This window comes from Salvelinus fontinalis, chromosome 8, assembly GCF_029448725.1.
Source record: "Salvelinus fontinalis isolate EN_2023a chromosome 8, ASM2944872v1, whole genome shotgun sequence".
Taxonomy (NCBI): domain Eukaryota; kingdom Metazoa; phylum Chordata; class Actinopteri; order Salmoniformes; family Salmonidae; genus Salvelinus; species Salvelinus fontinalis.
The window spans coordinates 39088946-39116182 of NC_074672.1; the positions used below are offsets into that span (position 1 = coordinate 39088946).

At 45.2% G+C, this 27237-nt stretch overlaps 1 protein-coding gene across 6 annotated transcripts in view; it reads left to right on the forward strand.

The window, feature by feature from the left end:
- LOC129861223 (ERC protein 2-like) overlaps positions 1–26300 on the forward strand; it is a 480843-nt gene extending 454543 nt beyond the window's left edge. For all 6 annotated transcript variants that reach the window (XR_008760519.1, XM_055932445.1, XM_055932443.1 and 3 more), the window contains one exon: positions 24691–26300. The gene's annotated coding sequence lies outside the window, so the exon portion shown is untranslated. The remainder of the gene's footprint in view (positions 1–24690) is intronic.
- The last annotated feature ends 937 nt before the right edge of the window (positions 26301–27237 follow it).

Consider the following 27237-nt stretch of genomic DNA (forward strand, 5'->3'; position numbering starts at 1 on the left):
GACTAGTGTAAGTCAGTAGACTAGTGTAGGAGAGTAGACTAGTGTAGGTCAGTAGACTAGTGTAGGTCAGTAGACTAGTGTAGGTCAGTAGACTAGTGTAGGAGAGTAGACTAGTGTAGGTCAGTAGACTAGTGTAGGTCAGTAGACTAGTGTAGGAGAGTAGACTAGTGTAGGTCAGTAGACTAGTGTAGGTCAGTAGACTAGTGTAGGTCAGTAGACTAGTAGGTCAGTAGACTAGTGTAGGTCAGTAGACTAGTGTAGGTCAGTAGACTAGTGTAGATCAGTAGACTAGTGTAGGAGAGTAGACTAGTGTAGGAGAGTAGACTAGTGTAGGTCAGTAGACTAGTAGGTCAGTAGACTAGTAGGTCAGTAGACTAGTAGGTCAGTAGACTAGTGTAGGAGAGTAGACTATTGTAGGTCAGTAGACTAGTAGGTCAGTAGACTAGTGTAGGTCAGTAGACTAGTAGGTCAGTAGACTAGTGTAGGTCAGTAGACTAGTGTAGGTCAGTAGACTAGTGTAGGTCAGTAGACTAGTGTAGATCAGTAGACTAGTAGGTCAGTAGACTAGTGTAGGAGAGTAGACTAGTGTAGGTCAGTAGACTAGTAGGTCATTAGACTAATGTAGGAGAGTAGACTAGTGTAGGTCAGTAGACTAGTGTAGGAGAGTAGACTAGTGTAGGTCAGTAGACTAGTGTAGGTCAGTAGACTAGTGTAGGTCAGTAGACTAGTGTAGGAGAGTAGACTAGTGTAGGTCAGTAGACTAGTGTAGGTCAGTAAACTAGTGTAGGAGAGTAGACTATTGTAGGTCAGTAGACTAGTGTAGGTCAGTAGACTAGTGTAGGAGAGTAGACTAGTGTAGATCAGTAGACTAGTGTAGATCAGTAGACTAGTGTAGGAGAGTAGACTAGTAGGTCAGTAGACTAGTGTAGGAGAGTAGACTAGTGTAGGTCAGTAGACTAGTGTATGAGAGTAGACTAGTGTAGGTCAGTAGACTAGTGTTGGTCAGTAGACTAGTGTAGGAGAGTAGACTAGTGTAGGTCAGTAGACTAGTGTAGGTCAGTAGACTAGTGTAGGTCAGTAGACTAGTGTAGGTCAGTAGACTAGTGTAGGAGAGTAGACTAGTGTAGGTCAGTAGACTAGTGTAGGTCAGTAGACTAGTGTAGGTCAGTAGACTAGTGTAGGTCAGTAGACTAGTAGGTCAGTAGACTAGTGTAGGTCAGTAGACTAGTGTAGGTCAGTAGACTAGTGTAGGTCAGTAGACTAGTGTAGATCAGTAGACTAGTGTAGGAGAGTAGACTAGTGTAGGAGAGTAGACTAGTGTAGGTCAGTAGACTAGTAGGTCAGTAGACTAGTAGGTCAGTAGACTAGTAGGTCAGTAGACTAGTGTAGGAGAGTAGACTATTGTAGGTCAGTAGACTAGTAGGTCAGTAGACTAGTGTAGGTCAGTAGACTAGTAGGTCAGTAGACTAGTGTAGGTCAGTAGACTAGTGTAGGTCAGTAGACTAGTAGGTCAGTAGACTAGTGTAGATCAGTAGACTAGTAGGTCAGTAGACTAGTGTAGGAGAGTAGACTAGTGTAGGTCAGTAGACTAGTAGGTCATTAGACTAGTGTAGGAGAGTAGACTAGTGTAGGTCAGTAGACTAGTGTAGGAGAGTAGACTAGTGTAGGTCAGTAGACTAGTGTAGGTCAGTAGACTAGTGTAGGAGAGTAGACTAGTAGGTCAGTAGACTAGTGTAGGTCAGTAGACTAGTGTAGGTCAGTAGACTAGTGTAGGAGAGTAGACTAGTGTAGGTCAGTAGACTAGTGTAGGTCAGTAAACTAGTGTAGGAGAGTAGACTATTGTAGGTCAGTAGACTAGTGTAGGTCAGTAGACTAGTGTAGGAGAGTAGACTAGTGTAGATCAGTAGACTAGTGTAGATCAGTAGACTAGTGTAGGAGAGTAGACTAGTGTAGGTCAGTAGACTAGTGTATGAGAGTAGACTAGTAGGTCAGTAGACTAGTGTAGGGGAGTAGACTAGTGTAGGTCAGTAGACTAGTGTAGGAGAGTAGACTAGTGTAGGTCAGTAGACTAGTGTAGGTCAGTAGACTAGTGTAGGTCAGTAGACTAGTGTAGGAGAGTAGACTAGTGTAGGTCAGTAGACTAGTGTAGGTCAGTAGACTAGTGTAGGAGAGTAGACTAGTGTAGGTCAGTAGACTAGTGTAGGTCAGTAGACTAGTGTAGGAGAGTAGACTAGTGTAGGTCAGTAGACTAGTGTAGGTCAGTAGACTAGTAGGTCAGTAGACTAGTAGGTCAGTAGACTAGTGTAGGAGAGTAGACTAGTGTAGGAGAGTAGACTAGTGTAGGTCATTAGACTTGTAGGTCAGTAGACTAGTGTAGGAGAGTAGACTAGTGTAGGTCAGTAGACTAGTGTAGGAGAGTAGACTAGTGTAGGTCAGTAGACTAGTGTAGGTCAGTAGACTAGTGTAGGAGAGTAGACTAGTGTAGGTTAGTAGACTAGTGTAGGAGAGTAGACTAGTGTAGGTCAGTAGACTAGTGTAGGTCAGTAGACTAGTGTAGGTCAGTAGACTAGTGTAGGAGAGTAGACTAGTGTAGGTCAGTAGACTAGTGTAGGTCAGTAGACTAGTGTAGGAGAGTAGACTAGTGTAGGTCAGTAGACTAGTGTAGGTCAGCAGACTAGTGTAGGTCAGTAGACTAGTAGGTCAGTAGACTAGTAGGTCAGTAGACTAGTGTAGGTCAGTAGACTAGTGTAGGTCAGTAGACTAGTGTAGATCAGTAGACTAGTGTAGGAGAGTAGACTAGTGTAGGAGAGTAGACTAGTGTAGGAGAGTAGACTAGTGTAGGTCAGTAGACTAGTAGGTCAGTAGACTAGTAGGTCAGTAGACTAGTAGGTCAGTAGACTAGTGTAGGAGAGTAGACTATTGTAGGTCAGTAGACTAGTAGGTCAGTAGACTAGTGTAGGTCAGTAGACTAGTAGGTCAGTAGATTAGTGTAGGTCAGTTGACTAGTAGGTCAGTAGACTAGTGTAGATCAGTAGACTAGTAGGTCAGTAGACTAGTGTATGAGAGTAGACTAGTGTAGGTCAGTAGACTAGTAGGTCAGTAGACTAGTGTAGGAGAGTAGACTAGTAGGTCAGTAGACTAGTAGGTCAGTAGACTAGTGTAGGAGAGTAGACTAGTGTAGGTCAGTAGACTAGTAGGTCAGTAGACTAGTGTAGGAGAGTAGACTAGTGTAGGTCAGTAGACTAGTGTAGGAGAGTAGACTAGTGTAGGTCAGTAGACTAGTGTAGGTCAGTAGACTAGTGGAGGTCAGTAGACTAGTGTAGATCAGTAGACTAGTAGGTCAGTAGACTAGTGTATGAGAGTAGACTAGTGTAGGTCAGTAGACTAGTGTAGGTCAGTAGACTAGTGTAGGAGAGTAGACTATTGTAGGTCAGTAGACTAGTGTAGGTCAGTAGACTAGTGTAGGTCAGTAGACTAGTGTAGGTCAGTAGACTAGTGTTGGAGAGTAGACTAGTGTAGGTCAGTAGACTAGTGTAGGTCAGTAGACTAGTGTAGGTCAGTAGACTAGTGTAGGTCAGTAGACTAGTAGGTCAGTAGACTTGTAGGTCAGTAGACTAGTGTAGGTCAGTAGACTAGTGTAGGTCAGTAGACTAGTGTAGATCAGTAGACTAGTGTAGGAGAGTAGACTAGTGTAGGAGAGTAGACTAGTGTAGGTCAGTAGACTAGTAGGTCAGTAGACTAGTAGGTCAGTAGACTAGTAGGTCAGTAGACTAGTGTAGGAGAGTAGACTATTGTAGGTCAGTAGACTAGTAGGTCAGTAGACTAGTGTAGGTCAGTAGACTAGTAGGTCAGTAGACTAGTGTAGGTCAGTAGACTAGTGTAGGTCAGTAGACTAGTAGGTCAGTAGACTAGTGTAGATCAGTAGACTAGTAGGTCAGTAGACTAGTGTAGGAGAGTAGACTAGTGTAGGTCAGTAGACTAGTAGGTCATTAGACTAGTGTAGGAGAGTAGACTAGTGTAGGTCAGTAGACTAGTGTAGGAGAGTAGACTAGTGTAGGTCAGTAGACTAGTGTAGGTCAGTAGACTAGTGTAGGAGAGTAGACTAGTGTAGGTCAGTAGACTAGTGTAGGAGAGTAGACTAGTGTAGGTCAGTAGACTAGTGTAGGTCAGTAGACTAGTGTAGGTCAGTAGATTAGTGTAGGAGAGTAGACTAGTGTAGGTCAGTAGACTAGTGTAGGTCAGTAGACTAGTGTAGGAGAGTAGACTAGTGTAGGTCAGTAGACTAGTGTAGGTCAGTAGACTAGTATAGGTCAGTAGACTAGTAGGTCAGTAGACTAATAGGTCAGTAGACTAGTGTAGGAGAGTAGACTAGTGTAGGTCAGTAGACTAGTAGGTCAGTAGACTAGTGTAGGAGAGTAGACTAGTGTAGGTCAGTAGACTAGTGTAGGAGAGTAGACTAGTGTAGGTCAGTAGACTAGTGTAGGTCAGTAGACTAGTGTAGGAGAGTAGACTAGTGTAGGTTAGTAGACTAGTGTAGGAGAGTAGACTAGTGTAGGTCAGTAGACTAGTGTAGGTCAGTAGACTAGTGTAGGTCAGTAGACTAGTGTAGGAGAGTAGACTAGTGTAGGTCAGTAGACTAGTGTAGGTCAGTAGACTAGTGTAGGAGAGTAGACTAGTGTAGGTCAGTAGACTAGTGTAGGTCAGTAGACTAGTGTAGGTCAGTAGACTAGTGTAGGTCAGTAGACTAGTAGGTCAGTAGACTAGTGTAGGTCAGTAGACTAGTGTAGGTCAGTAGACTAGTGTAGGTCAGTAGACTAGTGTAGATCAGTAGACTAGTGTAGGAGAGTAGACTAGTGTAGGAGAGTAGACTAGTGTAGGTCAGTAGACTAGTAGGTCAGTAGACTAGTAGGTCAGTAGACTAGTGTAGGAGAGTAGACTATTGTAGGTCAGTAGACTAGTAGGTCAGTAGACTAGTGTAGGTCAGTAGACTAGTAGGTCAGTAGACTAGTGTAGGTCAGTAGACTAGTGTAGGTCAGTAGACTAGTAGGTCAGTAGACTAGTGTAGATCAGTAGACTAGTAGGTCAGTAGACTAGTGTAGGAGAGTAGACTAGTGTAGGTCAGTAGACTAGTAGGTCATTAGACTAGTGTAGGAGAGTAGACTAGTGTAGGTCAGTAGACTAGTGTAGGAGAGTAGACTAGTGTAGGTCAGTAGACTAGTGTAGGTCAGTAGACTAGTGTAGGAGAGTAGACTAGTAGGTCAGTAGACTAGTGTAGGTCAGTAGACTAGTGTAGGTCAGTAGACTAGTGTAGGAGAGTAGACTAGTGTAGGTCAGTAGACTAGTGTAGGTCAGTAAACTAGTGTAGGAGAGTAGACTATTGTAGGTCAGTAGACTAGTGTAGGTCAGTAGACTAGTGTAGGAGAGTAGACTAGTGTAGATCAGTAGACTAGTGTAGATCAGTAGACTAGTGTAGGAGAGTAGACTAGTGTAGGTCAGTAGACTAGTGTATGAGAGTAGACTAGTAGGTCAGTAGACTCATGTAGGGGAGTAGACTAGTGTAGGTCAGTAGACTAGTGTAGGATAGTAGACTAGTGTAGGTCAGTAGACTAGTGTAGGTCAGTAGACTAGTGTAGGTCAGTAGACTAGTGTAGGAGAGTAGACTAGTGTAGGTCAGTAGACTAGTGTAGGAGAGTAGACTAGTGTAGGTCAGTAGACTAGTATAGGTGAGTAGACTAGTGTAGGTCAGTAGACTAGTGTAGGAGAGTAGACTAGTGTAGGTCAGTAGACTAGTGTAGGTCAGTAGACTAGTGTAGGTCAGTAGACTAGTGTAGGTCAGTAGACTAGTAGGTCAGTAGACTAGTAGGTCAGTAGACTAGTGTAGGAGAGTAGACTAGTGTAGGAGAGTAGACTAGTGTAGGTCAGTAGACTAGTAGGTCAGTAGACTAGTGTAGGAGAGTAGACTAGTGTAGGTCAGTAGACTAGTGTAGGAGAGTAGACTAGTGTAGGTCAGTAGACTAGTGTAGGTCAGTAGACTAGTGTAGGAGAGTAGACTAGTGTAGGTTAGTAGACTAGTGTAGGAGAGTAGACTAGTGTAGGTCAGTAGACTAGTGTAGGTCAGTAGACTAGTGTAGGTCAGTAGACTAGTGTAGGTCAGTAGACTAGTGTAGGTCAGTAGACTAGTGTAGGTCAGTAGACTAGTAGGTCAGTAGACTAGTGTAGGTCAGTAGACTAGTGTAGGTCAGTAGACTAGTGTAGGTCAGTAGACTAGTGTAGATCAGTAGACTAGTGTAGGAGAGTAGACTAGTGTAGGAGAGTAGACTAGTGTAGGTCAGTAGACTAGTAGGTCAGTAGACTAGTAGGTCAGTAGACTAGTGTAGGAGAGTAGACTATTGTAGGTCAGTAGACTAGTAGGTCAGTAGACTAGTGTAGGTCAGTAGACTAGTAGGTCAGTAGACTAGTGTAGGTCAGTAGACTAGTGTAGGTCAGTAGACTAGTAGGTCAGTAGACTAGTGTAGATCAGTAGACTAGTAGGTCAGTAGACTAGTGTAGGAGAGTAGACTAGTGTAGGTCAGTAGACTAGTAGGTCATTAGACTAGTGTAGGAGAGTAGACTAGTGTAGGTCAGTAGACTAGTGTAGGAGAGTAGACTAGTGTAGGTCAGTAGACTAGTGTAGGTCAGTAGACTAGTGTAGGAGAGTAGACTAGTAGGTCAGTAGACTAGTGTAGGTCAGTAGACTAGTGTAGGTCAGTAGACTAGTGTAGGAGAGTAGACTAGTGTAGGTCAGTAGACTAGTGTAGGTCAGTAAACTAGTGTAGGAGAGTAGACTATTGTAGGTCAGTAGACTAGTGTAGGTCAGTAGACTAGTGTAGGAGAGTAGACTAGTGTAGATCAGTAGACTAGTGTAGATCAGTAGACTAGTGTAGGAGAGTAGACTAGTGTAGGTCAGTAGACTAGTGTATGAGAGTAGACTAGTAGGTCAGTAGACTCATGTAGGGGAGTAGACTAGTGTAGGTCAGTAGACTAGTGTAGGATAGTAGACTAGTGTAGGTCAGTAGACTAGTGTAGGTCAGTAGACTAGTGTAGGTCAGTAGACTAGTGTAGGAGAGTAGACTAGTGTAGGTCAGTAGACTAGTGTAGGAGAGTAGACTAGTGTAGGTCAGTAGACTAGTATAGGTGAGTAGACTAGTGTAGGTCAGTAGACTAGTGTAGGAGAGTAGACTAGTGTAGGTCAGTAGACTAGTGTAGGTCAGTAGACTAGTGTAGGTCAGTAGACTAGTGTAGGTCAGTAGACTAGTAGGTCAGTAGACTAGTAGGTCAGTAGACTAGTGTAGGAGAGTAGACTAGTGTAGGAGAGTAGACTAGTGTAGGTCAGTAGACTAGTAGGTCAGTAGACTAGTGTAGGAGAGTAGACTAGTGTAGGTCAGTAGACTAGTGTAGGAGAGTAGACTAGTGTAGGTCAGTAGACTAGTGTAGGTCAGTAGACTAGTGTAGGAGAGTAGACTAGTGTAGGTTAGTAGACTAGTGTAGGAGAGTAGACTAGTGTAGGTCAGTAGACTAGTGTAGGTCAGTAGACTAGTGTAGGTCAGTAGACTAGTGTAGGAGAGTAGACTAGTGTAGGTCAGTAGACTAGTGTAGGTCAGTAGACTAGTGTAGGAGAGTAGACTAGTGTAGGTCAGTAGACTAGTGTAGGTCAGCAGACTAGTGTAGGTCAGTAGACTAGTAGGTCAGTAGACTAGTAGGTCAGTAGACTAGTGTAGGTCAGTAGACTAGTGTAGGTCAGTAGACTAGTGTAGATCAGTAGACTAGTGTAGGAGAGTAGACTAGTGTAGGAGAGTAGACTAGTGTAGGAGAGTAGACTAGTGTAGGTCAGTATACTAGTAGGTCAGTAGACTAGTAGGTCAGTAGACTAGTAGGTCAGTAGACTAGTGTAGGAGAGTAGACTATTGTAGGTCAGTAGACTAGTAGGTCAGTAGACTAGTGTAGGTCAGTAGACTAGTAGGTCAGTAGATTAGTGTAGGTCAGTTGACTAGTAGGTCAGTAGACTAGTGTAGATCAGTAGACTAGTAGGTCAGTAGACTAGTGTATGAGAGTAGACTAGTGTAGGTCAGTAGACTAGTAGGTCAGTAGACTAGTGTAGGAGAGTAGACTAGTAGGTCAGTAGACTAGTAGGTCAGTAGACTAGTGTAGGAGAGTAGACTAGTGTAGGTCAGTAGACTAGTAGGTCAGTAGACTAGTGTAGGAGAGTAGACTAGTGTAGGTCAGTAGACTAGTGTAGGAGAGTAGACTAGTGTAGGTCAGTAGACTAGTGTAGGTCAGTAGACTAGTGGAGGTCAGTAGACTAGTGTAGATCAGTAGACTAGTAGGTCAGTAGACTAGTGTATGAGAGTAGACTAGTGTAGGTCAGTAGACTAGTGTAGGTCAGTAGACTAGTGTAGGAGAGTAGACTAGTGTAGGTCAGTAGACTAGTGTAGGTCAGTAGACTAGTGTAGGTCAGTAGACTAGTGTAGGTCAGTAGACTAGTGTAGGAGAGTAGACTAGTGTAGGTCAGTAGACTAGTGTAGGTCAGTAGACTAGTGTAGGTCAGTAGACTAGTGTAGGTCAGTAGACTAGTAGGTCAGTAGACTAGTAGGTCAGTAGACTAGTGTAGGTCAGTAGACTAGTGTAGGTCAGTAGACTAGTGTAGATCAGTAGACTAGTGTAGGAGAGTAGACTAGTGTAGGAGAGTAGACTAGTGTAGGTCAGTAGACTAGTAGGTCAGTAGACTAGTGTAGGAGAGTAGACTATTGTAGGTCAGTAGACTAGTAGGTCAGTAGACTAGTGTAGGTCAGTAGACTAGTAGGTCAGTAGACTAGTGTAGGTCAGTAGACTAGTGTAGGTCAGTAGACTAGTAGGTCAGTAGACTAGTGTAGATCAGTAGACTAGTAGGTCAGTAGACTAGTGTAGGAGAGTAGACTAGTGTAGGTCAGTAGACTAGTAGGTCATTAGACTAGTGTAGGAGAGTAGACTAGTGTAGGTCAGTAGACTAGTGTAGGAGAGTAGACTAGTGTAGGTCAGTAGACTAGTGTAGGTCAGTAGACTAGTGTAGGAGAGTAGACTAGTGTAGGTCAGTAGACTAGTGTAGGAGAGTAGACTAGTGTAGGTCAGTAGACTAGTGTAGGTCAGTAGACTAGTGTAGGTCAGTAGATTAGTGTAGGAGAGTAGACTAGTGTAGGTCAGTAGACTAGTGTAGGTCAGTAGACTAGTGTAGGAGAGTAGACTAGTGTAGGTCAGTAGACTAGTGTAGGTCAGTAGACTAGTATAGGTCAGTAGACTAGTAGGTCAGTAGACTAATAGGTCAGTAGACTAGTGTAGGAGAGTAGACTAGTGTAGGTCAGTAGACTAGTAGGTCAGTAGACTAGTGTAGGAGAGTAGACTAGTGTAGGTCAGTAGACTAGTGTAGGAGAGTAGACTAGTGTAGGTCAGTAGACTAGTGTAGGTCAGTAGACTAGTGTAGGAGAGTAGACTAGTGTAGGTTAGTAGACTAGTGTAGGAGAGTAGACTAGTGTAGGTCAGTAGACTAGTGTAGGTCAGTAGACTAGTGTAGGTCAGTAGACTAGTGTAGGAGAGTAGACTAGTGTAGGTCAGTAGACTAGTGTAGGTCAGTAGACTAGTGTAGGTCAGTAGACTAGTGTAGGTCAGTAGACTAGTAGGTCAGTAGACTAGTAGGTCAGTAGACTAGTGTAGGAGAGTAGACTAGTGTAGGTCAGTAGACTAGTGTAGGTCAGTAGACTAGTGTAGGTCAGTAGACTAGTGTAGGTCAGTAGACTAGTGTAGGTCAGTAGACTAATGTAGGTCAGTAGACTAGTAGGTCAGTAGACTAGTGTAGGTCAGTAGACTAGTGTAGGTCAGTAGACTAGTAGGTCAGTAGACTAGTGTAGGTCAGTAGACTAGTAGGTCAGTAGACTAGTAGGTCAGTAGACTAGTAGGTCAGTAGACTAGTAGGTCAGTAGACTAGTGTAGGTCAGTAGACTAGTAGGTCAGTAGACTAGTAGGAGAGTAGACTAGTGTAGGTCAGTAGACTAGTGTAGGTCAGTAGACTAGTGTAGGTCAGTAGACTAGTAGGTCAGTAGACTAGTAGGTCAGTAGACTAGTGTAGGAAGAGATCACCTTAGTAAAAGTATTGAAACAGAGAAGACAGTGACATAGATAATCAGAGTGAACAGAAAGAGGAGAGTGAATAACGAGGGAGAGAGAAAGCCCCTGAAAAAAATAGATACAATTCCACGCTACCATTTATTGTTGTTGCTCAGACCTGTACTTAAGGACCTGCATGAACATTATACACTTTTATCAACATATGTTCTTTCTTGCCTTAAGCGTTTGAAGTCACAAATGAATATTTGAACTTCTTCTCCTGCCAAAACCTTCATTTACTCCCCCTCTCTGTGATGTGTGTGTGTCTGTCTGTGACGGGCTTGTGTGGTGTGGTGTGGTGTGGTGTGTGTGTGTGTGTGTGTGTGTGTGTGTGTGTGTGTGTGTGTGTGTGTGTGTGTGTGTGTGTGTGTTTGTCAAAACAACCTGCACCTTAGTAAGGAGTAGGGGCTGCAGATTCCACCCCTATCAGTTTTAGAGGTTGGCACACCTTGGCTGTACAGAGAACTCACCACCATCCCACTGAAATTAGCCCTCTATCATGAGAGGGAGAGAGAGAGAGAGAGAGAGAGAGAGAGAGACGCTTCGAGGGGACTCCTACAGTAGGTACACCTACTCATCTCTTGGCAGTAGTACTGTGATTACTTTATCACTGACCTCTCTGAGCTTTCACAGTCATCCCACTGACACCCCTATCAGATCACAGAACATTCAATCTACTTGAACAGAACAATACTTAATAATGAGGCATCAAAGCCAAATGAACTGCATAATATTAAGAAACACTATAGATGAAAGGAAAGTAGTGTCGAAACCTACCAAATACACTATTGGGCAATAACAAATTCAATTCCTTTTAGACAAATTCCGGGACAAAATGTTTTACTGTAGTGAAGCTGAAACTTGTCAGTAGAAAGCCTAAACAGTATATTTGACCCTTCAGCTTCCCTATCGAATCTAAAAATGACAATCGGACAACCTAAAAAAAAAATATTAAAATGACAAATGGTTTGATGAAGAATGCAAAAACCTAAGAAAGAAATTGAGAAACCTATCCAACCAAAAACCTAGAGACCCAGAAAACCTGAGGCCATAGAATCTAACCACTTCTGGTAACATTGTAAAATGCTAAACAAACAACAACATGAAGAGTTATCTAATCAAAACGGATATGGTTAAGAAAAAACAGCAAAAACATATACATGATCAATTACAAATCCTAGAATCAGCTATTAAAGACTACCAGAACCCACTGGATTCTTCAATTACATTGAAGGAACTACGGGACAAAACACAGATGTATTCACCCTGCACACCCTAATTGACAAACAAACAAACCAAAAGAAAAGGAGTCTACTCATGCTTTGTCGATTTCCAAAAATGTTTTGACTCAATTTGGCACGAGGGTCTGCTATATAAATTGATGGAAAGAAGTATTGGGGGAAAATATATGACATTATAAAATCCATGTACACAAACAAGTATGTGGTTAAAATTGGCAAAAAACAAACCGATTTCTTTCCACAGGGGCGTGGGGTGAGACAGGGGCGTGGGGAGAGACAGGGCCGTGGGGTGAGACAGGGGCATGGGGAGAGACAGGGCCGTGGGGAGAGACAGGGCCGTGGGGTGAGACTGGGCCGTGGGGAGAGACAGGGCCGTGGGGTGAGACAGGGGCATGGGGTGAGACAGGGCCGTGGGGAGAGACAGGGCTGTGGTGAGAGACAGGGCCGTGGGGTGAGACAGGGCTGTGGTGAGAGACAGGGCCGTGGGGAGAGACAGGGCCGTGGGGTGAGACAGGGCCGTGGGGTGAGACAGGGCTGTGGGGAGAGACAGGGCCGTGGGGAGAGACAGGGCCGTGGGGTGAGACAGGGCCGTGGGGAGAGACAGGGCCTTGGGGTGAGACAGGGCCGTGGGGTGAGACAGGGCGTGGGGTGAGACAGGGCCGTGGGGTGAGACAGGGCCGTGGGGTGAGACAGGGCCGTGGGGAGAGACAGGGCCGTGGGGAGAGACAGGGCCGTGGGGAGAGACAGGGCCGTGGGGTGAGACAGGGGCATGGGGTGAGACAGGGCCGTGGGGTGAGACAGGGGCATGGGGTGAGACAGGGCCGTGGGGAGAGACAGGGGCATGTGGTGAGACAGGGCCGTGGGGTGAGACGGGCATGGGGTGAGACAGGGCCGTGGGGTGAGACAGGGCCGTGGGGTGAGACAGGGGCATGGGGTGAGACAGGGCCGTGGGGTGAGACAGGGGCATGGGGTGAGACAGGGCCGTGGGGTGAGACAGGGGCGTGGGGAGAGACAGGGCCGTGGGGTGAGACAGGGGCATGGGGAGAGACAGGGGCATGGGGAGAGACAGGGCCGTGGGGTGAGACAGGGCCGTGGGGTGAGACAGGGCCATGGGGTGAGACAGGGCCGTGGGGTGAGACAGGGGCATGGGGTGAGACAGGGCCGTGGGGTGAGACAGGGCCGTGGGGAGAGACAGGGCCGTGGGGAGAGACAGGGCCGTGGGGAGAGACAGGGCCGTGGGGTGAGACAGGGGCGTGGGGTGAGACAGGGGCGTGGGGAGAGACAGGGCCGTGGGGAGAGACAGGGGAATGGGGTGAGACAGGGGCGTGGGGAGAGACAGGGCCGTGGGGTGAGACAGGGATGCAGCTTAAGCCCCACCCTCTTCAACATATATATCAACGAATTAGCGAGGGCGCTAGAACAGTCTGCAGCACCTGGCCTCACCTTGCTAGAATCTGAAGTCAAATGTCTACTGTTTGCTGATGATCTTCTGTCCCCAACCAAGGAGGGCCGACAGCAGCACCTAGATCTTCTGCACTGATTCAGTTGACAGTGAATCTCAATAATACAAAAATAATGGTGTTCCAAAAAAGGTCAAGTTGCCAGGACCACAAATACAAATTCCATCTAGACACTTTTTCCCTAGAGCAGTCATTCCCAAACCTTTTATAGTCCCGTACCCCTTCAAACATTCAACCTCCAGCTGCGTACCCCCTCTACCACCAGGGTCAGCCATCAATGTAAGCATGCCACACACACACTATACAATACATTTATTAAACATAAGTGTGAGTTTTTGGATTTTATAATGTCATATATTTTCCCCCAATACTTCTTTCCATCAATTTATATAGCAGACCCTCGTGCCAAATTGAGTCAAAACATTTTTGGAAATCGACAAAGCATGAGTAGCTCTTATAGGACCAGTGAACAAATAATAATATAATAATAATCAATAATTTTGCTCTTTATTTAACCATCTTACATATAAAACCTTATTTGTTAATTGTTAAATTGTGAATAACTCACCACGGGTTAATGAGACGGGTGTGCTTGAAAGGATGCACATAACTCTGCAATGTTGGGTTGTATTGGAGAGAGTCTCAGTCTTAAATCATTTCCACACACAGTCTGTGCCTGTATTTAGTTTTCATGCTAGTGAGGCCTGAGAATCCACTCTCACATAGGTACATGGTTGCGAAGGGCATCAGTGTCTTAACAGTGCTATTTGCCAAGGCAGGATACTCTGAGCTCAGCCCAATCCAGAAATCTGGCAGTGGCTTCTGATTAAATTTTCACAGAACCACTTGTTGCAATTTTGATGAGGCTCTCTTGTTCAGATATCGGTAAGTGGACTGGAGGCAGGGCATGAAAGGGAAAACTAATCTGTTAGTTTGTGTCATCCGTTTCGGGAAAGTGCCTGCGTAGATGTGCACCCAACTCACTCCGGTTGATTCGCTATATCACATTTGACATTGTCTGTAAACTTGAGTTAATTTGCACACAAAAAATCATACAATGATGGAAAGACCTGTGTGTTGTACTTGTTAATGCAGACAGAGAAGAGCTCCAACTTCTTAATCATAGCCTCAATTTTGTCCAGCACATTGAATATAGTTGCGGAGAGTCCCTGTAATCCTAGATTCAGATCATTCAGGTGAGAAAAAACATCCCCCAGATAGGCCAGTTGTGTGAGAAACTTGTCATCGTGCAGGCGGTTAGACAAGTGAAAATTATTGTCACTAAAGAAAACTTTAAGCTTGTCTCTGAATTTAAAAAACATGTCAATACTTTGCCACTTGATAACCAGCGCACTTCTGTATGTTGTAAAAGCGTTACATGGTCGCTGCCCATATCATTGAATAGTGCAGAAAATACACGAGAGTTCAGGGGCCTTGCTTTAACAAAGTTAACCATTTTCCCTGTAGTGTCCAAAACGTCTTTCAAACTGTCAGGCATTCCCTTGGCAGCAAGAGCCTCTAGGTAGATGCTGCAGTGTACCCAAGTGGTGTCGGGAGCAACTGCTTGCACGCGCGTTACCACTCCACTATGTCTCCCTGTCATGGCTTTTACGCCATCAGTACAGATACCAACACATCTTGACCACCAAAGTCCATTTGATGTCACAAAGCTGTCCAGTACTTTAAACATATCCTCTCCTGTTGTCCTGGTTTCCAGTGGTTTGTAGAAGAGGATATCTTTAACCCCCCCCATAAATGTAACGGACATGTGCCAGGCCCACCACGTCTGTTGACTCATTCAGCTGTAACACATATAATTCACTGGCTTGTATACGAAGCAGTAATTGTTTCAAAACATCTCTTGCCATGTCACTGATGCGTCGTGAAATAGTGTTGTTTGATTGTCTGTATAGTTTTTTGGGGCTTTTCCCCCAGCATTGTCCCAGCCATATCCGCGTCAGCAGGAAGAATTAAGTTCTCCACAATAGTATGGGGCTTGCCTGTCCTAGCCACTCAGTAGCTCACCATATAAGAGGCTTCTAGCCCCTTCTTATTAATGGTATCTTTTGCTTTTATGCTTTTTTACATGTCTTACTACTCGAAATTTGTCTTAATTCTCGCTCAAAAAACTCCTGTGGCTTATTTTTCAAATTGGCATGTTTTGTTTCTAAATGTCTGCTCAAGAGTGAATGTTTCATCAGGTTGTGAGATAGTACTTTTGCACAAACCCACTGTGGCTGAGGAAAGGCACTACTCTCAATATAAGTGAACCCCAAATCAATGTAGTTCTCATCATATTTGCGCCTCTTCGATGGTCCAACGTCCCTGTCTGTTGTTCGGTGCTTTCCCGGGTAAGGGAGCAGTAGCTCTTCGGCTGCATCAGATTCACAACTGTCAGTGTCCATGCTAGCTGGGCTAACAACAAATGTAGAATTACTGATTCTAGCATTGGATGTGCTCGTGGAAGCAGAACAACTTGTGTTGTCAACAAATGCAGGTGTAGTACTGCTAGTAGTAGCAGTACACCATTAGAGCTGTGATGTGTCTTTATGGACGCGGCCTTCCTTTTTTTTAACCATTTATCAATTTTCGAGCAAACGGTTGGAGCAGCAGCTACGTTTGGCTACATACGGACCGTTAGTGGAATTCCCGCGAGAGAGTAACGGTTAATGTGATTGGATGTTAATTATTTGACTAGGCTACCTGTATTTGACATTGTGTTGTTATTTCGCTGAACACTAGAGGGTTTCATTTTATGTTTGGCAGTGAAACGATGCTACTCAGGCAAGAAAAAAACCTCACCCAAATGTATAGCCCTGTTGGAAAATATAAATGGACTGTTTGAAAATGTGAAGATTTTTTTGTTGTTGTCTTATTCAAATGTAAAAAAAAATTGTTTAAATGTGACATTTTTATTTGGCTTACTCCCGACAGCATTGCGCGTACCTCCGGGGGTAGTTTGGGAATACCTGTCCTAAAGCACACAAAACACTATACATACCTCAGCCTAAACATCAGCACCACAGTTCCACAAAGCCATGAACGATCTGAGAGACAAGGCAAGAACGGCCTTCAATGCCATCATCCCAATTAGGATCTGGCAAAAAATACTTGAATCAGTTATAGACCCCATTGCCCTTCATGTTTGTGATGTCTGGGGTCCACTTACCAACCAAGAATTCACAAAATGGGACAAACACCTAATTGGCACTGTGCATGTGGAATTCTGAAAAACATCCTCAGTGTACACACCAAATAATGCATGCAGAATTAGGACGAAACCTACTAATTATCAAAATCCAGAAAAGAGATTTTAAATTCTACACCTACCTAAACAACAAAGCCTACAGAGAGATGAGCCTAGAGAAGAGTCCCCTCAGCAAGCTGGTCATGGGGCTCTGTTCACAAACACAAACAGACCCCACAGAGCCCCAGGACAACAACACAATTAGACTCAAATAAATCATGAGAAAACAAAAAGAGAATAACTTGACACATTGAAAAGAATTAACCAAAAAAACTGAGGAAACTGGAATGCTATTTGGCCATTAACAGAGACTACACAGTGGCAGAATACCTGTCCACTGTGACTGATCCAAAAAGCTTTGACTATGTACAGACTCAGTGAGCATAGCCTTGCTATTGAGAAAGGCCACCGTAGGCAGACCTGGCTCTCAAGAGAAGACAGGCTATGTGCACACTGCCCACAAAATGAGGTGGAAACTGAGCTGCATATTAGACACATATTTCCCTCAGATTACAGACTCACAAAGAATTAGAAAACTATTTCAATTAAAACTCAGCCATATCTAGGACATGAAATACCACAGTAGCAAGATTTGTGACCTGTTGCCACAAGAAAAGGGCAACCAGTGAAGAACTAACACTATTGTAAATACAACCCATATTTATGTTTATTTATTTTCCCTTTTGTAATTCAACTGTTTGCACATTGTTACAACACTGTACAAAGCAATAATATAAATGCCTATCTTCTTTTGAAACTTTATTGATACATTTTTATTGATAATTTCTGATTGTTTATTTCACTTTTGTTTATGATCTATTTCACTTGCTTTGGCAATGTAAACATGTTTCCCATACCAATAAAGCCCAGTGAATTGAGAGAGGGGGGATGGATAGAGGCCTAAAGGAATAGTTATCTTGTTCCTCTCTTTTGGCTGTGTCTGTTCTGCAGTATAAATAGGACAGTTGAAATTAGTGTTTCTACCTAATTCATCTTCCCTTCATTATTTTCAGACATGACTCTCCCTTTATCTACAGTCATCTCCCCCTAGTGGTGTATTTACTAAATGCTACATTATATCTAGCATTATATTTAGCATTGAACTAGCTTGTCTCACTAGTCCATGTTAGTTTAGTTCCATTTTAGCATCTGTAACTCCAGCTAACATCAGCACCTCTTGGCCTAGCGTCTGTAACTCTAGCTAACACCAGCACCTCTCAGCCTAGCGTCTGTAACTAGCTAACATCTGCACCTCTTGGCCTAGCATCTGTAACTCTAGCTAACACCAGCACCTCGCGACCTAGCGTCTGTAACTAGCTAACATCTGCACCTCTCAGCCTAACGTCTGTAACTAGCTAACATCTGCACCTCTCAGCCTAGCATCTGTAACTAGCTAACATCTGCACCTCTTGGCCTAGCATCTGTATCTCTAGCTAACATCAGCACCTCTCGGCCTAGCATCTGTAACTCTAGCTAACATCAGCACCTCTCAGCCTACCGTCTGTAACTCTAGCTAACACCAGCACTTCTCAGCCTAGCATCTGTAACTAGCTAACATCTGCACCTCTTGGCCTAGCATCTGTAACTCTAGCTAACATCAGCACCTCTCAGCCTAGCATCTGTAACGAGCTAACATCTGCACCTCTTGGCCTAGCATCTGTAACTCTAGCTAACATCAGCACCTCTCAGCCTAGCGTCTGTAACTAGCTAACATCTGCACCTCTTGGCCTAGCATCTGTAACTCTAGCTAACATCAGCACCTCTCAGCCTAGCGTCTGTGCCGCTAGCTACCATCAGCACCTCTCAGCCTAGCATCTGTGCCGCTAGCTAACATCAGCACCTTTCAGCCTAGCATCTGGAACTCTAGCTAACATCAGCACCTCTTGGCCTAGCATCTGTAACTCTAGCTAACATCAGCACCTCTCGGCCTAGCATCTGTAACTCTAGCTAACATCAGCACCTCTCGGCCTAGCATCTGTGCCGCTAGCTACCATCAGTACCTCTCAGGCTAGCATCTGTGCCGCTAGCTACCATCAGCACCTCTCAGCCTAGTATCTGTAACTCTAGCTAACATCAGCACCTCTCGTCCTAGCATCTGTGCCGCTAGCTCACGCTTGCTTTCACTCAGCGTGTGTTTGCTCAGATGAAGGAAATTATGTAATTAGCCAGCCAGGGATTGTTTTCTTTTTCTCTCTCCCTCCCGCCTTTTTCTCTCTCCCTCCCGCCTTTTTCTCCCCCTCCCTCACTCCCCTCCTCAGTGAGCGATTGTTCCAATTTAAGCTAAACCACACCCTTATTCCTATTTCTAATTAATCTGCTCACAGCTTCAGAAGGAGAAATCAAACTATATTTATCTCATTATCTTTCTCTCTCTCTCTTGATTCCTCTTAATTGTTCAATAGCAGTTTCGTTGGAAATCAAAGGTTGGGTTGAGAGGTGTGCGTGTGTGGGGGGGGGGTGGAAATGGGGGGGTTGTGAGTGTGTGTGAGGGGGGTTCATGGTTGAGGTAGGTGGGGGGCAGTATTGGGTGGGGGTGCTGAGGAGGAAAAGCCGGCATTTTGCTCTCTAATTCCAACAGGCCTCGAGGCCTGGAGCGGTGCACTAAGAAGGGCCTCACTGTTGCTCCCTGGATCAGCCAGGTATTGCTTACATAAAAAGCAAGTGAAAACAGCTGTAGGGATAATTAGCTTGATTCTCCATTACATGCCATGAGGGCCAATAACTAAAAAATGGAGTTTTGTTTGGGTTAGAACTACAGCCCGGACCAGGAGGAAGTTGTAAAAGTCAGGCAAAAAAAAAAGAGAGAGCTCTTGAAGCAATTGTTCCATGGGAGATGTTCTGCCTCTCTGGGCTGGTTGATGGAGACCATATTTTTTTCATCAGGGTTTGAAAAAGGGCCCCGTTCCAATGCTTGTGTGCGCGCACGTTGTGTGCGCGCACGTTCATACACTTTTATGTGGGTACATGTCTGTGTTTTTATTGTGCAACAGGGTGGCAAAGCAACGTTTATAGTGTTATGGGAGACATCAAAAACTGTTTAATGATGCTCAATGTGTGTGTGTTTGCGTGCATGTTATGTGTTCTATTCAAAGTTATGCGTGTTGGCATAGTTTGTCGAATAGTTACCAGCTAACCTCTTCTGATTGCCACACATTAACCTCTTCATAAGTTGACCGCTACAAAATCAGATTTATTGGTGCCTGGAGTATAGACTACTGTAAAGTAAAGGATATAATGAAATAGATGTAATATTATCCAAAGGAGACTTTTTATTATAATCACAAAGTCATTTTCCTAGACCTAGAAGATCCACACGATAGCGCAATTGACATTTAAAGGTAACTTCCATCTGAGCTGACATGTGCAGCTTTTACCTTAAATGCGGTCTCATTGAACCCGGGATCATTGCCTTTCAATGTCAGTCGCGCTATAACGCGGGTCTGCCGCGCTCCGGATCGAATCTAGCCCTTACTCTTTTCATCAACAGATTACATCCAAGCCACATCGGACCTGTTGTAGTGTGGAGCAGAGTGACTGTCTGACCCGTTGTAGTGTGGAGCAGAGTGACTGTCTGACCTGTTGTAGTGTGGAGCAGAGTGACTGTCTGACCTGTTGTAGGTTGGAGCAGAGTGACTGTCTGACCTATTGTAGGTTGGAGCAGAGTGACTGTCTGACCTGTTGTAGGTTGGAGCAGAGTGACTGTCTGACCTGTTGTAGTGTGGAGCAGAGTGACTGTCTGACCTGTTGTAGGTTGGAGCAGAGTGACTGTCTGACCTGTTGTAGGTTGGAGCAGAGTGACTGTCTGACCTGTTGTAGGTTGGAGCAGAGTGACTGTCTGACCTGTTGTAGGTTGGAGCAGTGACTGTCTGACCTGTTGTATGTTGGAGCAGAGTGACTGTCTGACCTGTTGTAGTGTGGAGCAGAGTGACTCTCTGACCTGTTGTAGGTTGGAGCAGGGTGACTCTCTGACATGTTGTAGGTTGGAGCAGAGTGACTGTCTGACCTGTTGTAGGTTGGAGCAGAGTGACTCTCTGACCTGTTGTAGGTTGGAGCAGAGTGACTGTCTGACCTGTTGTAGGTTGGAGCAGAATGACTGTCTGACCTGTTGTAGTGTGGAGCAGAGTGACTGTCTGACCTGTTGTAGGTTGGAGCAGAGTGACTCTCTGACCTGTTGTAGGTTGGAGCAGAGTGACTGTCTGACCTGTTGTAGGTTGGAGCAGAGTGACTGTCTGACCTGTTGTAGGTTGGAGCAGAGTGACTGTCTGACCTGTTGTAGTGTGGAGCAGAGTGACTGTCTGACCTGTTGTAGGTTGGAGCAGAGTGACTGTCTGACCTGTTGTAGGTTGGAGCAGAGTGACTGTCTGACCTGTTGTAGTGTGGAGCAGAATGACTGTCTGACCTGCTGTAGGTTGGAGCAGAGTGACTGTCTGACCTGTTGTATTGTGGAGCAGAGTGACTGTCTGACCTGTTGTAGGTTGGAGCAGAATGACTGTCTGACCTGTTGTAGGTTGGAGCAGAGTGACTCTCTGACCTGTTGTAGGTTGGAGCAGAGTTACTCTCTGACCTGTTTTAGGTTGGAGCAGAGTGACTCTCTGACCTGTTGTAGGTTGGAGCAGAGTGACTGTCTGACCTGTTGTAGGTTGGAGCAGAGTGACTGTCTGACCTGTTGTAGGTTGGAGCAGAGTGACTGTCTGACCTGTTGTAGGTTGGAGCAGAGTGACTGTCTGACCTGTTGTAGTGTGGAGCAGGGTGACTGTCTGACCTGTTGTATTGTGGACCAGAGTCAATGGGCTGCATCGTCCTTTGCCTGCCCATTTGAGGATCTGTGACTTTTAACGCCATTTGGAAATATCTATAGGTTCCTCCACCTCGTTTTATAAATGGATTTCTTTCTGTTTGGACAGAATATACTCTGGGACCATAAGTAGGCTTAGCTGTCACTTGTCTCCCCTTTGCATTTCCCTCCCCCTTCTGCCTACAGAATGGCTTATTTTACATCTCTCCGCTTGGTAGAGTGAGGGATAACTTTGTGCCGGTAATTGAATTTAGGCAACAACAAAAAATGATCTGAAAAAGAACAAGAGTCATAGGATAATTGCTAGTGAAAGAGCTGAGTTCGTACATAGGTGGTCCCCAAACTCTGCAAAGATCCTTTTTACATGCTGTTTACATTAGTACCACTTAAAGACAAAAAAAAGAGTCAAGAGCAGCCCGACTCACTCAAATACAGACGTTTTTGGTCGGTATTCAATCCCCCGACAGACAGGCAGGCTGGCAGACAGGTAGGAAGGCAGAGGCTGGCAGACACACAGACAGATAGACAGTTTCCTGTGTCCCTCTCCATCCGTCCCCTTGTCTTTAGCTCCTGTAATTAGACTGATTACCTAGACGACCCCAACACCTCTGTTCAGACCAGGCTGGTTATCTCCAGGTGTACATCACTGTAAAGTTGGTTCAGGAATCTCAAGATGATTATTTGTTTAATTGACTCCTACTGCACGTACGAGTATCCCATGTATGTATGGGCACAATGATGTATCGGTCCTGGTACACTCACACACATGCCCCCACATGCCCCCACATATCCCATGTATGTATGGGCACAATGATGTATCGGTCCTGGTACACTCACACACATGCCCCCACATGCTCCCACATGCCTGCACACACGCAAACACACACAGCGCCTTAATGCTGGTACGGCAGCAGTTAGACACTTGTATAGTATCTTAAACATGATTATCTAGCATGCTGTATGCTATGGCAAAGTTAACAAGTATTCATTTGGGAAAGACTCCACCCTTGTCTGAACCACAGTTACTGTGGGAGCACAGGACAAGAGGAGGAGGGTGGGAGGAGTGTGCAATAGAGGTGTTGTGGTGGGAGGGTGAGAGAACTAATAGACCTATAGGAGGAGTGAAAGATGAAGGGATGAGAAGAAGTAGGAAGGAAGGATGGTGATACAGATGGATAATGTCCTGTGTAGTCTATTATAAGGAGGGAGGAAACATCGTTAGATAAGGTCAGTATTCTGATGTCGATAAAAATGCACAGAGTAGATTAAAAAAAAAGTCAGGAATTTCAATTATACACACAGACATTACCCACCCAGATGCCAAAACATTTTACATATTGTGGGAGAAGTTGTGATGATTATGTTTCAAGTTTATCTAGAGCTGTCCATCTGAGGATTATGAAGTACTTTACCGTTTAAGAGGGTAACTTACCTCATTCTCTGTTAATGTGGAGTATCTACAGGAATACTGGGCGCCGCCGTTCTACAGTATGTGGGAGCAGCCTCTCAACATACAGTAAGAATGCTAAGTAGTATAGCAACCCCATGTGTGGTATCCATATTTTGTCAAAGAGCCCTTTCAGTTTCAGTTTCAGTGTATAGCTGCACAGTAGCACCACCTTGTTGAAACAGAGCAGACATGTTGTGTCAAAGCATGGGAGAGCATGACGCTACTGTTACGCTATATGCATTGGATGCAGTTGCCCCTAGATAGTTATAGGGTGCGACATAAGAGAGTGGGGGTGGAGTCTATTCAGATAGGCCAGTTGTGTTAAAGTTATTTCAATATAAAATAGCAACCACAGACTCTAACATGCATGCACCCAAACATGCATAGGGTCATGCAGGCGTGCCGTGGGAACTTGTGGTCTGAAAGCGTATGTTGTGTGGTGGTAGTGAAGTGTTGCCTGATATGAAAGGGGAGCAGTCTTCAGGCCCATCCACACAGGGACAGGGTCATCTCCTTTATGACTTGTCTGGGCCCTGTCTGTCTGCCTGGGCCCTGTCTGCCTGGTCCCTGTCTGCCTGCCTGGTTCCTGCCTGCCTCCCTGGTTCCTGCCTGCCTCCCTGGTTCCTGCCTGCCTGCCTGGTTCCTGCCTGCCTGGTTCCTGCCTGTCTACCTGCCTGGGCCCTGTCTGCCTGCCTGGGCCCTGTCTGCCTGCCTGATCCATGTCTGCCTGCCTGGGCCCTGTCTGCCTGCCTGGGCCCTGTCTGCCTGCCTGGGCCCTGTCTGCCTGCCTGGGCCCTGTCTGCCTGCCTGGGCCCTGTCTGCATGCCTGGGCACTGTCTACCTGCCTGGGCCCTGTCTGCCTGCCTGGACCCTGTCTGCCTGGATCAGTAGAGCTGCTCCACCGGGGTGAACAGGAGTGTGTGTTTGGTTCAAAACCCAGCTCACCAGCAGCTGTAGGTGACACCAGCAGCCAGGCAGGGGAACAAACACAGCCCTGCCTGGCTGCCTGGGCCCTGCCTGGGCCCTGTCAGCCTGGGCCCTGCCTTCCTGCCTGGGTTCTGCCTGCCGCGGCCCTATTTGTTGATTCTTGGGCCCCAAAATCATTAATTAAAGTGCAGACGACGGCACGGTAACCTGAGGAAAGCCTCACACACACATATGAGGCACACACTAACCCATACACAGCACTCCCTGTCGCATAACAAATGATGGCACTTGGTTTAATTGCTGAGGCTGTTTATTTATTTACGTCTGTAATGGATGGTGGTCCTCGGCCCGGCAGCCAATCAGCAGCCAGAGAGAGGGAGACAGGAAGAGTACCAGAAGCCCTGCAGACCTGAACAAATTCCACAGGATTCTGCACTCTTCATTTCACCCTCGAGTCTACATGGTCCGCCTTTCAGTCTAGCTTTAACTCTTTCTCTCTTTCTGTCTGTTCTCTCCCCCTTTTTTCTTGCTCTCCTAGTTGTGTTTGTTCTCCTCTCTAGCCTTTCCCGAGTGACTGATGGGATCGCCATTTTTGATTGGTGGTTATTTTGAGAACTGTTTGCTCAGCCAATGGGGCGCCCTGGTCTTACAGATGTAGGATCTTAATTTGAGCCAGTTTCGTATAGCAGGAAAATAATAATTCAGCTGCAGGAAATGTGAGTTATTATATGGATTATAATTAATGGACATTTTTATATGGGTTTAATTCATTTTCCATAAGGGAAAATCAAGTCTGAAATTTCTAAGTGGAAATTACAAACTTCAGAACCCTTTTTAAACTTAAAATACACTACAAGTTTGTTTTGCATTGCAGGAAAGTTATCCAGTAACAGGTGATCAAATTAAGATCCTACATCTGTATATGGCATACATCATTGTTTTTTAAACTCAACCCACAAACGAGACCCTGGACTTGATTTTGTTGCTGGCTGGCTTCTCAACAAAGACCTAAGTAACAGACACATTCCGATTTTAGTTTGTTACAAATGAGCACTCGATGTTTGGGTCTGTGCCAAATACGTTTAACGCATTCTTAAGGAGATCTGGAGACTTGCCAGACTGTTAGAGGGACAAAACAGTCATGCTATAACTAAGAATAAAACCAAACACGCTTGTATGGAAGAAACCGTTTGAGTTGATTTCTCCATCACTGGCTGATGTCTGTTTATGCTGCTCTGGTAGGTTGATGTGACGTGGTGCCTGTTACGAAGCACTGGGGAGTTGGCTGAGGTTTCCTTTAATCCACAGAACAAGCTCTGATGAAACACCCTTCTTCATGTGTGTGTTTTATAACGTGTTCTCTCACACTGATGCCTGTTCTTTCTGTCTCCCTACAGCTGCTGGTGATCCGGGCTTTGAACCAAACACACACTCCTGTTCATCCTGGTGGAGCAGCTCTAATGATCCAGGGGCCAGACTGACTGCAGCAGAGTACCAGGATCCTGTCCACCTGCCATGGTTGAAGACAATCCTTTTCCCGCCTTCCGTTGCATGCAGAGATGCTCTCTTTCTTCCCAGTGTTTGACAATCAGAGAGCAGAGACTCGTAAAGTCCCATGAGCTCCGAGGCGCCGTTGGACATGTAACCCTGACTGTTATACACTCTACTTATGAACTACGGCTTTAACTCTCCAACAGTCAACCAATCATCTCACTGCCCCTCCCAGGTTCACTGACTGACTGATAAATCCTAGACAACAAACTAGTCAGCCTAAAAACCAGAAGGACCAATCAGAAAGGACCATTGAGAGTGACCAAACATAATTTTTTGGTGTGTTATTTTTTTTGATAGTTTGTGAGCCCTTGAAAGACTATGGGAGAGAGCAAATCCTGATGTGGGTTTGTTTACGTAGCCACATACGGATAGCATTAGCATGGTCCACAACATGGACCTCAGATCCACATGGACCTTCTCAATGTACCGTGCCAAAGGAACCACTCCCTGTCAGCAGAGAGACACTGAGAGGGGAACCGGGTTCCAATTACTCTAGAACCCTCCAAGAGAACCCAGAGAAGTGTTCTGTGTATGCTACCTTTCTCTGAATGTTCTTAAGTGTGGAAACACTCCTGTCATCCTATCACTGGACAGCTCTCTTGGTTGACAGTGCTCCAGGTAGACGATGTCCATAGGAACTGATCTAGGATCAGTGCCCTTTCTAAATCCTTAAATATCAAGTGGGTAAGCAACACTGACCTCAGACCAGTGTCTAGGGGCAACTTTGTCCCTCTCCGGGTGAAGGGTATAAACTGTGACCAAACAAAACCCTCTGAGGAAATCAAACTATGATCTGTTTAGAGGTTGTTTTTTCTCTTGTGTTTTCTCTCCCCCTGCTGTACTTTGTTTAACGAGTATCATGTTGTGTTTGTTTTTCTACATCTGAAACAGATTGAGTACTGTTCTCTTTGAGGTTTGTATCAGTTGTGTGTTTCTGCTTGTGGGTGATGTTTTATTTAGTACTTTATTTATTGACTTGTTTAATTGCAACATGCATTGGAGTGGCTGTGTGTAGTTATCCATGTTGAAGTCAGCACTCCCCAATCATCATTTTGGAATCAGAGATTGAGGAGTGCTGCTTTAAGGGAACAAGTTGTCTATACATATCAGTTTACCAGTGAGGATGTCGTGGTGTTTGAAGGTGACATGATGTGTTCTACTGAACCAGCAGTAAGTGATTAGCTTGTACAGTTTTCTCTCTGTGTGATTAGCTTGTACAGTTTTCTCTGTGTGTGTGTGTGTGTGTGTGTGTGTGTGTGTGTGTGTGTGTGTGTGTGTGTGTGTGTGTGTGTGTGTGTGTGTGTGTGTGTGTGTGTGTGTGTGTGTGTGTGTGTGTGTGTTTGAACAGCGCGAGGTCTCAATATGCTCAAACTCTGCTATTGACTTGTTATACAGTGTGTTGCCATGGTCAATATTAGTTTCTCGTTCAATAAAAGTGTGGCGTTTTTCTCAACTGTCCGGAGAATGTACCTCTATCAGATAATCACAAACAGAATTTAACATGAATTTTATCAATAGTTATGTTAATAATCAGTGGATCCTTTGAAATCATCAACTTTTCTGAGATTGAAACAATGGAGTGTGCTTTTGTTCACCTTTTTCATGGTCTCCCTAAACCCATCTCTGTCTGTCTCTCTCTCTAGGTCTCTGTCTCTCACTAAACCCATCTCTGTCTGTCTGTCTCTCCAGGTCTCTGTCTCTCACTAAACCCATCTCTGTCTGTCTCTCTCTCCAGGTCTCTGTCTCTCACTAAACCCATCTCTGTCTCTCTCTCTCTCTAGGTCTCTGTCTCTCACTAAACCCATCTCTGTCTGTCTCTCTCTCCAGGTCTCTGTCTCTCACTAAACCCATCTCTGTCTCTCTCTCTCTCTAGGTCTCTGTCTCTCACTAAACCCATCTCTGTCTCTCTCTCTCTCTAGGTCTCTGTCTCTCACTAAACCCATCTCTGTCTGTCTCTCTCTCCAGGTCTCTGTCTCTCACTAAACCCATCTCTGTCTGTCTCTCTCTCCAGGTCTCTGTCTCTCACTAAACCCATCTCTGTCTCTCTCTCTCTCTAGGACTCTGTCTCTCACTAACCCATCTCTGTCTCTCTTTCTCTCTAGGTCTCTGTCTCTCACTAAACCCATCTCTGTCTCTCTCTCTCTAGGTCTCTGTCTCTCACTAAACCCATCTCTGTCTCTCTCTCTCTCTAGGTCTCTGTCTCTCACTAAACCCATCTCTGTCTGTCTCTCTCTCTAGGTCTCTGTCTCTCACTAAACCCATCTCTGTGTCTCTCTCTCTCTAGGTCTCTGTCTCTCACTAAACCCATCTCTGTCTCTCTCTCTCTCTAGGTCTCTGTCTCTCACTAAACCCATCTCTGTCTCTCTCTCTCTCTAGGTCTCTGTCTCTCA